Source organism: Triturus cristatus, chromosome 3_2 (assembly GCF_964204655.1).
Source record: "Triturus cristatus chromosome 3_2, aTriCri1.1, whole genome shotgun sequence".
Lineage (NCBI taxonomy): Eukaryota > Metazoa > Chordata > Amphibia > Caudata > Salamandridae > Triturus > Triturus cristatus.
In genome coordinates, this window is record NC_140584.1 from 18,232,116 (window position 1) to 18,247,372 (window position 15,257).

Sequence of the window (15,257 nt, forward strand, 5' to 3'; positions counted from 1 at the left end):
AGCTTCTGATATTCAAATTTATTATCATGTTCAACTGGTAGCATAAGTAATCTATGTAAAGTAATCCCTATAATGTTGTGTGCTGCTAATCCAGTTGGAGCTGCTACAACACAAAATAAATTTGATTCTGTAGTTTTGTGCAGAGAACTCACAAACCTTAATTAAGAAATGTTTTCCTGTTCCAGCTTGACCGCTGATGTACATTAGAATAGGTTTAAATGATGAACATAGGAATTCTTTTTTTCATGTTGTATCTGTTCTTTCACTTGTCGATATATTTCTTTCTGTTCAATATTTAGTTGTGCTTCTAACTTTTCCAACTGAATAATATCCAGTTGTGCTTGTTGCATTGCAGTTTCTACTTCATTCATGGCTATTGCTGCTTCATTTTCGATAATTGGCTGTCCCAGTGGATCTTGACTCAGTGGACCAGAACTTTGACTATCTTGAAAACTTTCTCTAGCTATTTCTGCTGCAATAGTACTTTCTTATTCAATCTCATAATTTAACATTTGTAGATATGTAGGGAAAATTGTGCACGGAATACTATCTTTACTTGCATTAAAAGAATCTTTATAGCAGTCGAAATCTCCAAGGAATTCCGTTTCACTACGCCAAGGCTTGAAGAGTTACAGAAGTGCTAAATAGAAAAATTCACTCTTATCTGGACTTTTGCAACTCAGTTTTCTGTGGTTAATAAGATTTCCTTTGGCATGTTTTACCAAACACCCATCATGTCCAATTACTGCATATTTTCTTTTTTTATATTTCCGGTAACTTTTTTTTTAAAGCTGTAATGTCGAAGCATTTCATACAGAGATCGGTTTTCGAGATGTGGACTCTGTGAGAAGGTGGCCTGGCATATGCTGTCTCCTAGTTATAGGGACCACCTTGCACCCATCCAATTCGACTCTTATTGATGATAGGTTTAAGACAACCTTTAAAGAAAGCTATCCTAGTGGTAGCTGTGGAGTGCAGCCTTCAGGCTAAGTCTTGAAGGAGTGTTAAGCTTATTGTTTTACCATAGATAACCTCTTGAATGACCAAATGAAAGAGTAGCCCACACAGGTATATATATAAAATATATGTATTTATTCTAGACAGAATCCCACAGGTCTCTTTATGAGGCTGAGGCAAAGTTACAATTCAAACAAGCATTGATAGATACAATAAATAGCCCTGGAATCATAGGGCCCCAGCGGGGGACCAAACCATATATTAAAAAAGTGGTATAAGAACCACGACAATTCTACAGACAATGCCTAGGGCATTTAGGATCGCTGGCCCCTTAAGAATCCACCCCAGGTTATGAGGAAGGGGACCCACAGGAGGCGCGTGCAGTGGAAATAGCTGCTATCGGGATCTCTATTAAAGCCTATGGAGAATGTCGCTGTTTGACTTAAACAGATTAAAGACACTTCTAGCAGGAGTTCAAAGTTAAAAACTTAGAGTTAAGCTTTTGAGGAGCCCACTACCACGAGAGTACCGAGGTACCCATGTTACCTGCCCCAGGGAAGCCGGGTGCATAGGTCGTTTTCGATGTCGGGTCGCGGGCTGATTTTCAATGGGAAAATCTACAAAACTGCTGCTAGCCAAAAGCGTCGATGATGCCATGAAGATTGAAGTTGTAGATCTTGTAGAGAAGAACCTGAAAGCAGAGGGGACAGAGTCTGGGTCATGGCACAGTGACCAGGGAGCTCAAAGGAAAGAGCCCTTCAATGTCGGGAGCTTCAAGTGGAAAGAGGTGTAGCTTGGATCTGCAGCCACGGGCTCCGGGAGGCTTCAAGGATGGCCAGCTTCAGGAGAGTGACTGTCCCACGTTGGATAAGGGTCGCTGCAGTGTTAGTGTCCGGATTGGATCTACTAAGCCTTGGCAACCACAACCCACGCAAGATGAACAGATCAGCTACTGGTGCAGACCCACGAGGTCTGTGAGAGGTCTCCTTTGGAGAGACGGTAGAGCAGGCCTGGAGCAACCAGGGGAACTCTTAAATGTCGAGATTGTCCTCCGCTCGGGCCCACAAAGTTGAGAGACAAGGGACCGCGAAAGGCAGCAAAATGGAGTGCGTAAAAGGAAGCCCAGGGGCCACCGGAGGGGGCTACGATGCTGATCTTTGGCACAATTGCTGCTTGGTGGATGGCTCAAAAATGGACCAAAGCACAACTTCCCCACTGGTCAGGGTCGTGTGCGATGCAAGAGGTGGCCGGTGTCCTGGGGTATTGGGAATCTCGGCACCCACGCGGTCCACGGTGCTCAGACTTGCTGTGCACGCTCACTGGCCTCTGGGATGCTTAGGAAACCCACCCGAGGTTGGGGGGCAAGATGGCCGCTGTAGCGTTGTGCTGAGAGGACGCATCCTCTCTCTCCCGCACTGGACACTGAGTGACTGAGCAATATGCTCTGTTATCCACAAAGGACTGTTCTTGATGGAGTGTGCACGACTGTGGTATAAAGGCTTCTCTGAAACCCAGCACGTTAGGAGACAAGTGCTTCGGATCGGGCAGCTGTTGTTTCACCTCAAGAAAGTGATTACGAGGTACTTTGCCGGACATCCCATGGCTCCTAAGGTACACACTCGTACCGCAAATCAGGAGAGAGGGAGCGTGAGGGGGAGCAAGACATCTGACCCTCCAGCAGTAGCAGCGAAGACAACTGGCAGCTCTAAAACAGACATTACCACGGGCACGATTAGGAAAGTACCCCCCCCCCACCTCCAATGGAGAAATTAAAGAAAGCGAGGAAGGGAGACGCACGGAAGCCGTGCGCGGACACCAAAGGCAGGAATCAGGACACGGGGATGCGACAGCCTACCTTGTCAGAGATGCTGTCTGCGAAGGTTCTTGAGACCCCCGAGTCTTCAGAGTTTGCAGAGCCATTAGACCCACTGGATCCCCTCCACGGAACGAACGCTGTATCTTTGGCCATAGGAGACGTCCTCGAGGACGCAGCGGAAGGCTCAGAGAGTCTGGTTGCTAGGCGACGAGCTGAGACAGTGTTGGAAGCGTCGGAAGCGCCGAAAACGGAGCGGAATTCGACGGAACCCGAGATACCGGTGATACCAGTGGAAGTAGGCAGATTGAACACTGGAGGTGAGCAGCAGAATGAGCTCGAAGACAGCGGCGGAGGGGAGTCTAGAGGGGGGCTGGCTGTCAGCAATAGGAATCCGGGTGGCACGACTGCAGACATGCTGGGGGCTATAATGCTTGTTGAAGAAGAGCTGAAAGCATCCAAGGAAAAGGAAAAGGTCGGCATTGGGGGGAGCAGGGACAGCCTAGTAAATCAGAAATTTATGGGGGAATTAAACATGGGCAAGAACCCTCTGGAGGGAGGAGATTGTACCTCTCTAGAAGGGGAGTTCTTTTCTGTAAATGAAGACTCCGGGTCAGTTCCCTCATCAGAATCTAACACAGAGGAGGAGGATGATCTGGATGATCAGGACGGTACTGAGTCGGATATTAGTACTCCAGGGAAAGAATCCACAACTAAGAAAGGGAATGCAAAATCAAGGAGACAGGAACCCAATTTATCCAGGCGCTCAGAGAAACGGCTACTGTGGGATTATTCTGCGACCTCGCAGGTATACCAGGAGGAGGACAACTCCGGTAATATCACGGAGATTGCGGCAGCAGGCGGTACCCCCCCTCAGGGGGGCCCATTTCATACCTTGTTCACTACTCTCAAGCAGATGCAAAGCGAAGCAAGAGCTGAAAGTCGCAGAGCGAGACAGGCATCAAAGAAAATCCAGTGTAGTTTGAAGAAGGTTAATAAACTATATGATGAACTCGTGGAACGTGTAACAGAGGTTGAGGAGCGCACCGGCAAACTTGAGGATGATGTTGGGAGATGGCACTCATTCAAGACAGAGCAGGAAAAAATGGCAGAGGACATGCGTTGGAAGATGGAGGATTTTGAAAACAGACAGAGGAGGAACAATGTCAGATTGCTGGGTGTGGCAGAGGGGTCAGAGGGGCAGGATGTCAGGCAATTTGTGATAAATCTCTTGAAGGGCACCTTCCCAGAATCCCAGTGGCAGTGGGAAACAGAAATACAGAGGGTACACAGGTTCCCTTTTACAATGAAGAAAGCTCAGGCCACAGGAGGAGCAGGGAGGGGCGGTCAGCAAAATCACCCGAGGGCAATACTAGTCTATGTTGGGAACTTCCTGCTTAGGGAGGAGATTCTGAGCAAGGCAAGAATAGACAGTAGGAAGACCTTTGGAGGCAACACCTTTTTTGCTAAGCCAGACTTCTGCCATTTCACCGTAGAGAGGAGATGGAAGTTAAGGCAGATGATCGCTCCCTTCCAAGCCTTGGGGTTGGAAGCATACCTGCTGTATCCGGCTAGGCTTAAGGTAATTGTGAGGGGAAAAACTTGGATGTTCAACTCTGAGATCAAAGCCAAGCTCTTTTTGGGGGAAATGAGGAAGCAGAAGGGTGGATAGGGGATATGGGGATCTGCATACACAAGAATACAACCAGAGTATAGATGATTGTGTTATAGATAAGAAGGGATAAAAGGGTAACACAGCATAAGTAAGATACTTCGCGGGAGAGGGATGCGGTTGGTGCAACCAGGCGGGCACACATAGGTCTGCTGACCTATTTGCCTGTAGGGGGGAGGGGGGTGGGGGGGGGGCAGTGCAGGGGTGGAGAAGGAGGGGGTGGAGGCTGGGGGGGGAAACAGCAACAATTGAGTTTTTTAGAACAGAAGGTTTGGCACATTGTTACCTACGTAGGAGTTATTCGATGTACACACGCTGATTTGAAGATGGTGAATATGATGGTGAATAAAGGTTATTTTTGGCTGGATCCACGAATGTCAATGATATGGCGTGCAGGATAGCGTCAATCAATATATGCGGTCTCAACGAGCCGAGTAAGAGGATGAGAGTAGCAGCATATTTGAAACCTATGCGATTAGATTTGATATGCCTTCAAGAGACTCATATAGAAGCAGGGAGGACATATCTTCTGGAACAATTAGGTTTTAAGGTATTGGCTTGTACTAAGCAGGGGTCTAGGACCAGAGGGGTAGCTATCCTGGGTAGGCAAAGGGATGTGACTGTAAGGAAGAAAAAGGAAGATCAATGGGGGAGATGGGTTATGCTAGAAGTATGTTTCAGGGGCCAGAAATTTACTCTTGTTTCAATCTATGGCTCCACGGAAGACGATCCAGACGTATTCCAGTTTCTTGATATTGAGTTGGCTCAGTGGCCTGAGCCCTTAGTATGCTGTGGAGATTTTAATATCCATGATCCAGAGAGTTCATTTACACTTCCAGATGCGATATATCGGGGTAGGAAGAAGAAAGTATTTAGGGCATTAGCTGATATGGTCATACATAATGCTTTGATGGATCCCTGGGTGAAGCTACACCCCCACTTAGATGGTAGTACCTTCTTCTCTGCGCCACATCAGATTATGGTTAGGCTGGACTACTTTCTGATCTCTAATTGTCTCCTCTCTGGAGCACAAGTGGAGAAGTTACCTAGGCTGATGTCAGATCACAGCCCGGTTATTCTTACTGTTAAATTTAGTCAAGCACCTAAAATGCCATCGCAGTGGACTTTTGAGAGAGGCCTCCTAAAAGATCCTGCATATAGGGAGCATATGACAGCTTGGATTAAATTCTTTTGGGATATCAACAGGGGGACAGCAGCTCCAGGAGTGGTCTGGGATACTTTTAAGGCAGGAGTAAGGGGAGAAACAATTAGTTTTGTTTTAAGAAGGCAAAAGAGAGAAAGAGACAAGAGAGAGCAGATCGGGCAGAGACTATTAAGAGAAGAAGGGAACTTAAGTAGGGCCATAGTAAATAATTTGCCTTTAGAAGAGCATTTGCTTAAAATTATTGCCTTAAAAGCTGAAGCAGTGGAAGGGTTGGCTAGACAAGCTGCGGATCAATTTCTGACAAAAAAGGAAAGGACATATGAATTTAGTGAGAAAGTGGGTCGAGTTCTGGCTAGTAGAACTAGGCAGAGAGTGGCTGCAGCGGGAATAAAAGAAATCAGGGATGCATGTGGAAATATGGTTATGGACTCTGATCTAGTAAGGGATGTTTTTAGAAAGTTTTATGCAGATTTGTATACCCCAGAGGGACCAACAAGATTACGAGAGGTGGAGGAATATCTGAGGGATATCAGTCCGCCATTAATGTCCGAAGAGGATAGGGAGTTATTAAATGGGCCCCTACAGCTGGAAGAATTTAACGAGGCCCTTGGTAGCTTACCAACTGGTAAAGCAGCGGGACCAGACCAAATCCCGCTTGAGTTTTACCAAATATTTAAAAAAGTGCTTGTGGCAGATATGTTTTTGTTAATGCAACAAGCTCAACGAGGGGAATCCAGCCCGGAATCATGGGGAGGGGCTGACATAATTGTAATTTTGAAAAAAGGGAAGCCACCAGAAGCACCAGGATCATATAGACCAATCACACTAATGAACTCAGACATAAAAATATACTCTAAAATTTTAGCAAAGAGGTTGGCTGGGATCATCGAGCAGTTGGTAACCCCCACTCAGCACGGATTTATTCCTGGGAAAGGGACAACGCAGCACGTCAGGACTGTTGTTACGATGTTCGACTCTGCAGGAAACCTGGGGGACCCTGTCGCAGCACTTTTTTTAGATGCTGAGAAGGCATTTGACAGGGTCTCCTGGGATTACCTTTGGCAGGTTATGAGGTGGTGCGGTATAGGGGAACCCTTTGTTAAAGCCATACGGATACTATACAGTAACCCAATAGCGAGAATTAGAGTGAACGGAGGACTGTCAGATATAGTTAAAATTGCTAGGGGGACCAGGCAGGGCTGCCCCTCTTCACCCCTCCTCTTCGCGTTATATCTTGAACCACTACTGCGACGTCTGGAAGCAAATCAGGGGATACCGCCGATGCGTGTAAATGGCAGTATGATAAAGACTTTAGCCTATGCAGATGATATAGCTATTTTAACGCCGAACCCCACTTTAGCTATAAAGGAAGTCGAGGCAGAGGCCCATGTGTTTGGACGGATATCGGGCTATAGCTTAAATAGATCCAAAACGCAGATTATAAAAAACACTCATACTATATGTAATGATGATAGGGTGGTTAACTCGGCAGTGTATTTAGGGATATCATTAGTGGCGGATCTGGATAAAATCGCAGAAATGAATTTGACCCCCCTGATGGATAAGACGAAGAGGGATCTGGAGAGGATGAATAACCTACATCTCTCCTTGCTGGGATGTGTTAACGTAATCAAAATGCTGATCTTGCCCAAATTTTTATATCTTTTTCGTTCTGTCCCTCTGGTCTTTGAAGCCAAATGGTTTAATATGCTAGAGAGAGTACTAAATAGGTTTATCTGGGCGCATGGGAAAACCAGGCGGGCCTACAGATTTATGACTCTCCCAAGAGAAAGAGGGGGATGGGGAGCCCCTGATTTTAGGTTATATCAAATGGCAGCAGCATTACAGTATATGCAGGGGTTAATTGGGGGCGGGGGGGCTAGACTCAGGGGTTACGACCATGTCTACGGAAGTCTATGCTATAGTATTGGGGGCGGAGGCAGAAAACAATTTCTTAAACACGGTTGAGTTTGGGTACCATAAAAGGACTAGATTTAAGACTGTAGTGGCAGCATATAGGATATGGAATGCCTTTTTAAAACAAATGGGACTTGGAAGATACAACAGATACACAAGGCTGTATAAGAATAAGTCCTTTCCTACAGAAGTATTCGCTGATTCAATAATGGCAAGATGGTCTCAAAAAGGGATAGTGCAGATTGGAGATTTAATGGACCAGGAAGGGATCGTACAGTTTGTAGACCTCACCCTTAAGTATGGCATTGAGAGAAGGGACTTTTTCAAATATTTACAGTTAAGGAGTTTTCTTGGTCGTAAGCAGGGTGGCAGCATGGGCTTTGATAGTAATGAAGTGTTGGAGAAAATAAAAACAGGAAGGGACTGTACAATTAGATCCTTTTATGCATTCTTAGTAAAAGGGAAGATGGATGATATGGAGAAAGTTAGCAATAAGTGGGTTGGAAAATTGGGGGGGGACCCCGGAAGTTTTCAAGAATCTTTGAATATGGGCTGTTATATTTTGTGTTCGGGACCCTTACAATCGCAGCACTACAAGACTTTATTTTCATTGTATCACACCCCCGCTAGGATAGCTAAATGGGGAGGCTCCACTGGTATTACCTGTCCCCGATGTAATGCAGGGGATGCAGATATAATCCATATGTTTGCTACCTGCCCCCAGCTGTATAGTTTGATTAAAGATGTGGAAGATTTTCTTGCTAGTACACTTGATATACGGATAAAATTGACATCTTTGAGGATTTTGTTTGGGAGAGATAACCAGGATGGACCTTGTTGGAAACGCCCACTCCCACTCCGCAGGGTGGTGGTGGACTCCCCGAACACACTGTGGTAGCTTGGCTCGAGTGGTCAGGAAACAGGCGCAGTGCTAAGCATACAATATACCCATACAATAACCATGCGTGCATCCGTTCCAAAAACGACTCTACACCGTAAAAATTATGAAAATATTCTTTCTTTATCTTTCTTCTCTTAGTTGCTGATTGGGAAAATAAATAAGTCAATCACAATATGTACATTCTTAAATAGAGCAGGTCAAATAAATATTTGCTGTTTGATGAAATAAATAGGGGTGATCATAAATAACAGGGCATAAATACAAGTGCAATATATACAGACAATTAAATACTTTGAGGCAATAAATACTGTACCAATAAATATTGTACACCATCCAGTCCTGTGGACCTATAAATATAGTGCAGCAATAAATAGATAAAAATTCAATAAATACAGTATCCCCAATAAATAATTACAAGTATACAGCACCCCTCATATAATCAGATGACACTTCACTTCTTAAGGGCTGATTTGGCCCAGGCACAGCTTGTAGGGTTGTGGAAGGCTTGAGGGGGAGGCTACTCCCTGGCTGGGACAAGGCTGAGGCCTAAACTGAGGTAGATCAAAGGGGGGAATACCAGTGCCCTGGCTTTCTCTCTCCACACAACCTCTCTAGGTTAGTCCCAGTTCACCCCAGGCACAGTCAGGTTGGTTTCAGCACCTCCCTAGCCCCTTAGAGCAGTCTCTCAGGTCTCCACAGGGCCTTAGGCGCCCTCTACTCCACTTACTGCCCTTTTTCTGATGTTCCGACGCCGCTGGAGTCGTGTCGACGCCGTGAGGCGGTTCCGGTTCGGTCTCGGCGGCCTCGGCACAATGTCAGTTCTTTGACGACGCCGGCAGGCGGTTCCGGTCCGATGTCGGTGGCCTCGGTTCGATCTCGACCTCCGATTCGACGGCGTCGGGCAGTCTCTTCACGATGTCGACTTCGGGCGGCTCCGGTCCGATGGCGCTCTCGGCTCCGATGACGTCGGCCGGCCTGGCCTCGATGTCGACTTCCGGCGACTCCGGGGTGCGATCCTCACCCCCCGACCTCCGGTGCTCCTCCTCACAGGCTCCGGGCGACTCCGGAGTGCGATCCTCACTCCCGACCTCCGGTGCTCCTCTACCTCGGTCTCCGACGACTCCGGAGGGCGGACTTCACTCCTCCGATGACGCCGCTCGCTCGACCTCGGTTCACTTCCTCCTCGACCTCTGGTATTCCTCTCGACCCCCGTCGGCGCCCTCTCACGACCTCAGGCGGCTCCGGGTACGACGTCTGCTACTTCAGTCAGCGCCGCTTCTCCACCTCGGGCTCCAGGTCTTCAGGCTACTCGACGCCCGACTCCAGGGAAACCAGTTCTCAGGTCAGAATCTTGCTGTTTTCTTGGTTCTAAGGCCTGTTCCTGCTGTCCAGGTCCTTAGGATGGTTTTCTTCTGTCTTCTTCCCACACAGGGCTATAGGCTGGGATCCATCAGTAGGGACAAGTATCAAGGGTGGGTTTATGGACCCCACTCCAGGCACAAGTTTCCACCCCTGCTGCTTCACTCCTTCCTCCTTCGCTGTTGTGCTCCTCTCTCTTCACCAGTCAGGTGCCAACTGCCAGCTCCAACTGCCAACTGCCTCTCTTATCCTCCCAACATTCTAAACCGCCTCCAACGGTCACAGGGTTCTGGAATCTCCTGGAATGTTCTGGAAGGTGCTGGTAGGTTCCAGTGGATGCTGGTGATGTCACAGGTGGCCACCATTTTGTGCTCCAGGCCCTCAGACAGAAGTTTCAGGGGTAGCTAAAATGGCTCCCTGAATCTGTAGCAACACGAAAAAGTCTGGTGGTTCCCAAAAAGGAAAAATTCAAACAGGGTTTGAGGCAAAAGTGGGACAAAATAAATAATGATGAGGAGGGACCACCCAAAGGGCTGACAGGTCTAACACGCGTCCCCCCCCAGCTGAAAGTGGGGAGAGCTACCCAACCCCTTGGGAGTTCTCATCACTAAGGCGGAAATACCTTGAGAGACCGTCTGCATTGGCGTGGTCCACTCCAGGCCGATGTTCCACCTGAAAGTCCATCCCCTGTAGGGAAATAGACCACCTCAACAACTTGGGATTCTCCCCCTTCATTTGCATCAGCCAACGAAGGGGTCTGTGGTCGGTCTGAACTAGGAAGTGCGATCCAAACAGGTATGGCCGCAACTTCTTCAGTGCCCATACCACTGCAAAGGCTTCACGCTCTATTGCACTCCACTTCTGTTCCCTGGGAAGTAGTGTCCGGGATAGGAAGACCACGGGTTGATCCAGACCCTCTTCGTTGAGTTGCGATAACACTGCCCCAATGCCATGTTCTGATGCATCTGTCTGGACAATGAACTTCTTGGAAAAGTCTGGGGCCCTTAAGACCGGGGCCTCGCACATGGCTTTCTTCAATTTCTCAAAGGCTTGCTGACAAGCCTCCGTCCAGACTACCCGTCGAGGTTGTTTCTTGGACGTGAGCTCCGTGAGAGGGGCTACGATGGTACCGTACCCCTTCACGAAGCGGCGATAGTATCCCGTGAGGCCCAAAAATGCTCGGACCTCAGTCTGTGTCTTGGGGGGTTCCCAGGCCATGATGGCCTCGATCTTCGCCTGGAGGGGTTGCACCGTTCCCCTACCCACCAAGTGTCCAAGGTACACTACCGACCCCTGCCCGATCTGGCACTTGCTGGCCTTGATCGTCAATCCAGCTTGTCTCAGGGCCTGGAGAACAGCTTGCAGGTGACGCAAGTGATCCTCCCAGCTGTTACTGAAGACGGCTATGTCATCCAGATAAGCAGCAGAGAAACTCTCCATCCCGGTGAGGATCTGGTTTACCAGGCGCTGAAACGTGGCAGGTGCGTTCTTGAGCCCAAAGGGCATCACACAGAACTGGTAGTGGCCATTGGGCGTGGAGAAGGCTGACCTTTCCCTTGCTCCATCAGTCAAAGAGATCTGCCAGTACCCCGAAGTAAGGTCAAAGGTACTTAGATATTGGGCAGCTCCCAGCCGGTCAATTAATTCATCCGCCCTAGGGATCGGATGAGCATCAGTTTTTGTCACTGAATTCAGTCCCCGGTAGTCCACACAGAACCTCAGTTCTGGTTGGGCACCCGGTGGTGCAGCTTTTGGTACTAACACCACCGGACTGGACCAGGGGCTGCTAGAAGGTTCAATCACTCCTAGCTCCAGCATCTTAGTGACCTCACTATGAATGCTGGCCTTCACCTTGTCTGACATCCGGTAGATCTTGGACTTCACAGGTGGGCTGTCTCCTGTGTCCACGTCATGGACGCACAGGTGAGTCCTACCCGGGACCAGGGAGAACAACGAAGAGTACTGCCCCAGGACCTGGCGACAGTCCTCCTGCTGTTCAGGAGTTAGAGATGGGGAGAGAATCACTCCCTCCACCGACCCATCCTTTTCTTGAGACGCAAACAGATCAGGGAGAGGCTCGCTTTCCACGTCCTCTCCTCCGTCAGTCACCATCATCAAGATGACTTCGGGCCTCTCGTGGTGGGGTTTGAGGCGGTTGGCATGCAGCACCCGCAGGGGCTGACGAGGGGTCTTCAGGTCCACCAAGTAGGTAGCCTTACCCTTCTTCTCCAACACCTCAAAGGGTCCTGACCAGCGATCCTGGAGGGCACTAAGCTCTCCGGGTTCGATCACCCACACCTTCTGGCCAGGCTCCAACTCCACCGGGTGAGCGTTGTGGTCATACCACGCCTTCATTACTGCTTGGCTGGCTTCCAAGTTGTCAGAAGCTTGCTTCCACAACTTAGCCATTTGGCTCCGGAAGGCCAGCATGTAGCTCACCACATCCTGGGGGAGCTTTCTGGGAGTTCTTTCCCATCCGTCTCTCACCAGGTTAAGAGGTCCACGTACAGGGTGCCCATACAGAAGCTCGAAGGGGCTGAAGCCCACTCCCTTCTGTGGCACTTCCCTGTAGGAAAAAAGTAAACAGGGTAGGAGGACGTCCCATTTCCTCCGCAGGCTTTCAGGCAGACTTCTGATCATGCCTTTTAAGGTTTTGTTAAACCTCTCCACCAGACCATTGGTCTGGGGGTGGTAAGGAGTGGTGAACCGGTATGTCACTCCACACTCCTTCCACATTGCCCGCATATATGCTGACATGAAGTTGGTCCCCCTGTCGGACACAACTTCCTTGGGAAAACCCACTCGGGTAAAGATTCCCATCAGGGCCCTAGCCACAACAGGTGCTGTTATGGTCCTCAGAGGTATCGCCTCTGGGTACCGTGTGGCATGATCCACCAGAACCAGGATAAACCTGTGACCAGCTGTAGTCGGGGGATCTAATGGACCCACAATGTCGATGCCCACCCTTTCAAAGGGGGTGCTAACGACAGGAAGTGGTTCCAGGGGAGCTTTCAGCTTCACCCCTGTTTTCCCACTGGCTTGGCAAGACACACATGTCCGGCAGTAGGTATCGGACGACACTTTCATCTGAGGCCAATAAAAGTGTGGGACAAGACGGGCGAAGGTCTTGTCTTGCCCCAGGTGTCCTGCCAAGGGGATCTCGTGAGCCAACTCTAAAAGGAAGGCTCGATAACGTTGAGGAACTACCAAGGCTCGTGACGATCCATGTAGGGGTGCCTTGGGTTCACTGTAGAGGAGGCCATCCTCCCAGTAAACACTGTAGTTCCCTTCAACGTTCCCTGCTGCCTGGGCTTCGGCCTGTCGCCTCAGCCCCTCAAGGGTAGGGCACTCCCTCTGGCCCTGGCAGAATTCCTCCCTGGACGGGCCTCCCTCCACGTGCCACTCGGCCGGGATGGGTAGGTCCTCCAGGTTGGTAACGTCCCCCTCCGCAGACTCCTGGTCCACCACCTCCGGTGGCCTATCCGTCCTACGGGGTGGAGACGCCGAGGCAGGCTCCTCCTGTCCTCGGTTCTTCCCTTGACTGGCAGCTGGCTGGGCCTTTGTTCCAGGCTCCAGCCGGAATGAGCTCCCTCTTCGGGTAGTCTCGGACCTTGTGCTAACACAGGCCCAGTCAGGTGTACCCAGCATCTCGGTATGAGTCCGGTATTCCACCTCCTTCCAAGCGTTGTGCTCCATGTCATTGCCCAGCAGACAATCGACTGGCACGGCAGGGCTTACGGCAACTCGAAGTGAACCTGCAACCCCCCCCCATTCAAAGGGAACCTCAGCCACGGGATAGTGGCCGGTTCTGCCGTCAGCCATCGCGGCTGGGTGGAGTACATCGGGAATGACTTGCTCTGGAGACACCAGTTGGCTACGTACCATAGTCATACTGGCTCCTGTGTCTCTCAGAGCCTCCCCTCTTTGGCCATTGATGGTGATCCACTGCCCATACTTTGCAGTATTTGCGGGCACCTGGATCTTAGGAACCATCTCCCGTTCTCCCAGGGACACTAAAGTGACACCCGCCCACTCCCTTCCCTTAGTTAAGGGCATCTCCTCCCCGAGCACTACACTAGCTACTCCGGGGGGCTTTCCTCCAGTGGGAGGGGGTGAGCGTTTCTGACACTTCGGATCTCCTTTATAGTGTCCAACGCCACCGCACTCGTAGCAATGGACAACCCTTGGCTGCTGACTCTGGCCAGGATTAGGGTTTCTGGGAGGGTTAGCCTTAGAGGTGAATCCTGTTCCCTTCCCTTGGAAGTTATTTTGGGGGCCTTTGGAGAACTCCTTTTTCTTTTCCCCTCCTTCTTTCTTCTGGGGGGCGCCCTGTCCGGTCTTTTGAGTATCCCCTCCAGTCCCCCTTGTGGACACCCGGGTACTAGCCCAAATGTCCGCCTCCTCAGCAAGCTTCCGGGGACTGGTCAGCTTGCTATCCACCAGGTGTTGCCGCAGTTCAGGGAAACATTTCTCGAGTAGGTGTTCCTTCAACACTAGGTCAAACAGCTCCTCGTAGTTCCTTACTTCACTGCCCTGAATCCAACCTTCCAGTGCCTTCTTTGCATAGTCCAGGAAGTCCACCCAATTCTGTGTGCCCAGTTTGTGACTACCCCTGAACTTCTGTCTGTACTTTTCCGGAGTAAGTCCAAACTTCCTGATGAGCGCCAGTTTCATGGTGGGATAGTGGGTTTGCTCATCCTCTTCGAGGGCCAATAAAGCATCCCTACCAGCTGGAGGCATGTATTTATACAGTCCCCCTCCCCAATACTTCGCTGGAACCCCATGGGCCCTCAATGAGACCTCATAGGCTGCTAGCCACTTGGCGATGTCGTCACCTGCCCCATAGCTCGCTACAATGTCCTTTGGCAGGTAAGGTTTGGATTCCCTGGTGGACTCTTGGTTTTGGCTGCCACCATTGGGAACAGGTTGTGCCCCGATTCGCAAAATCTGAAGATCTATTTCTTTCAGGCGCAATTCATGGGCCATCCTCTGCTCCTCCTTTTCCTTCTCCAGCTTTGCTAAGTCCCATGTGAGCTGTCTTTTCTCCCTCCGGTCTGCTAACTCCACTTCAGACAAGCCCCCGCTAGAGGCACGGCTGCCCCCCCTAGAAAGTGTCCTGGGCCCTGCGGACAGGTTCCCCACCTCAGGTTGGTACATCTCAGCCCCCTCGGGGTCAGGCTCTCCATCCCTGTCTTCTTCCTCAGCCTTGCTTTCCCTGCGTGCCTCCCCCCAAGCCCTTAAGCTGGTTTGAAGTGCACCCTTCTTTGTTCCTGGGGGACAGTACACCCCCTCTCGCTGGCAAAACTCCCTGAGTTGGGCCACAGTGTACGTGTCTAGATTTTCAAGAACAAACTCCATCTTGCCCACTCAGGTTAGAGGACAGGTTTTGTGCAGTAACAATGCAGGGGGGTACCTTTAATAATACCTCCTCCCACCACCAGAGTAAATTTGGAAAAAACAAAAACCCACAATT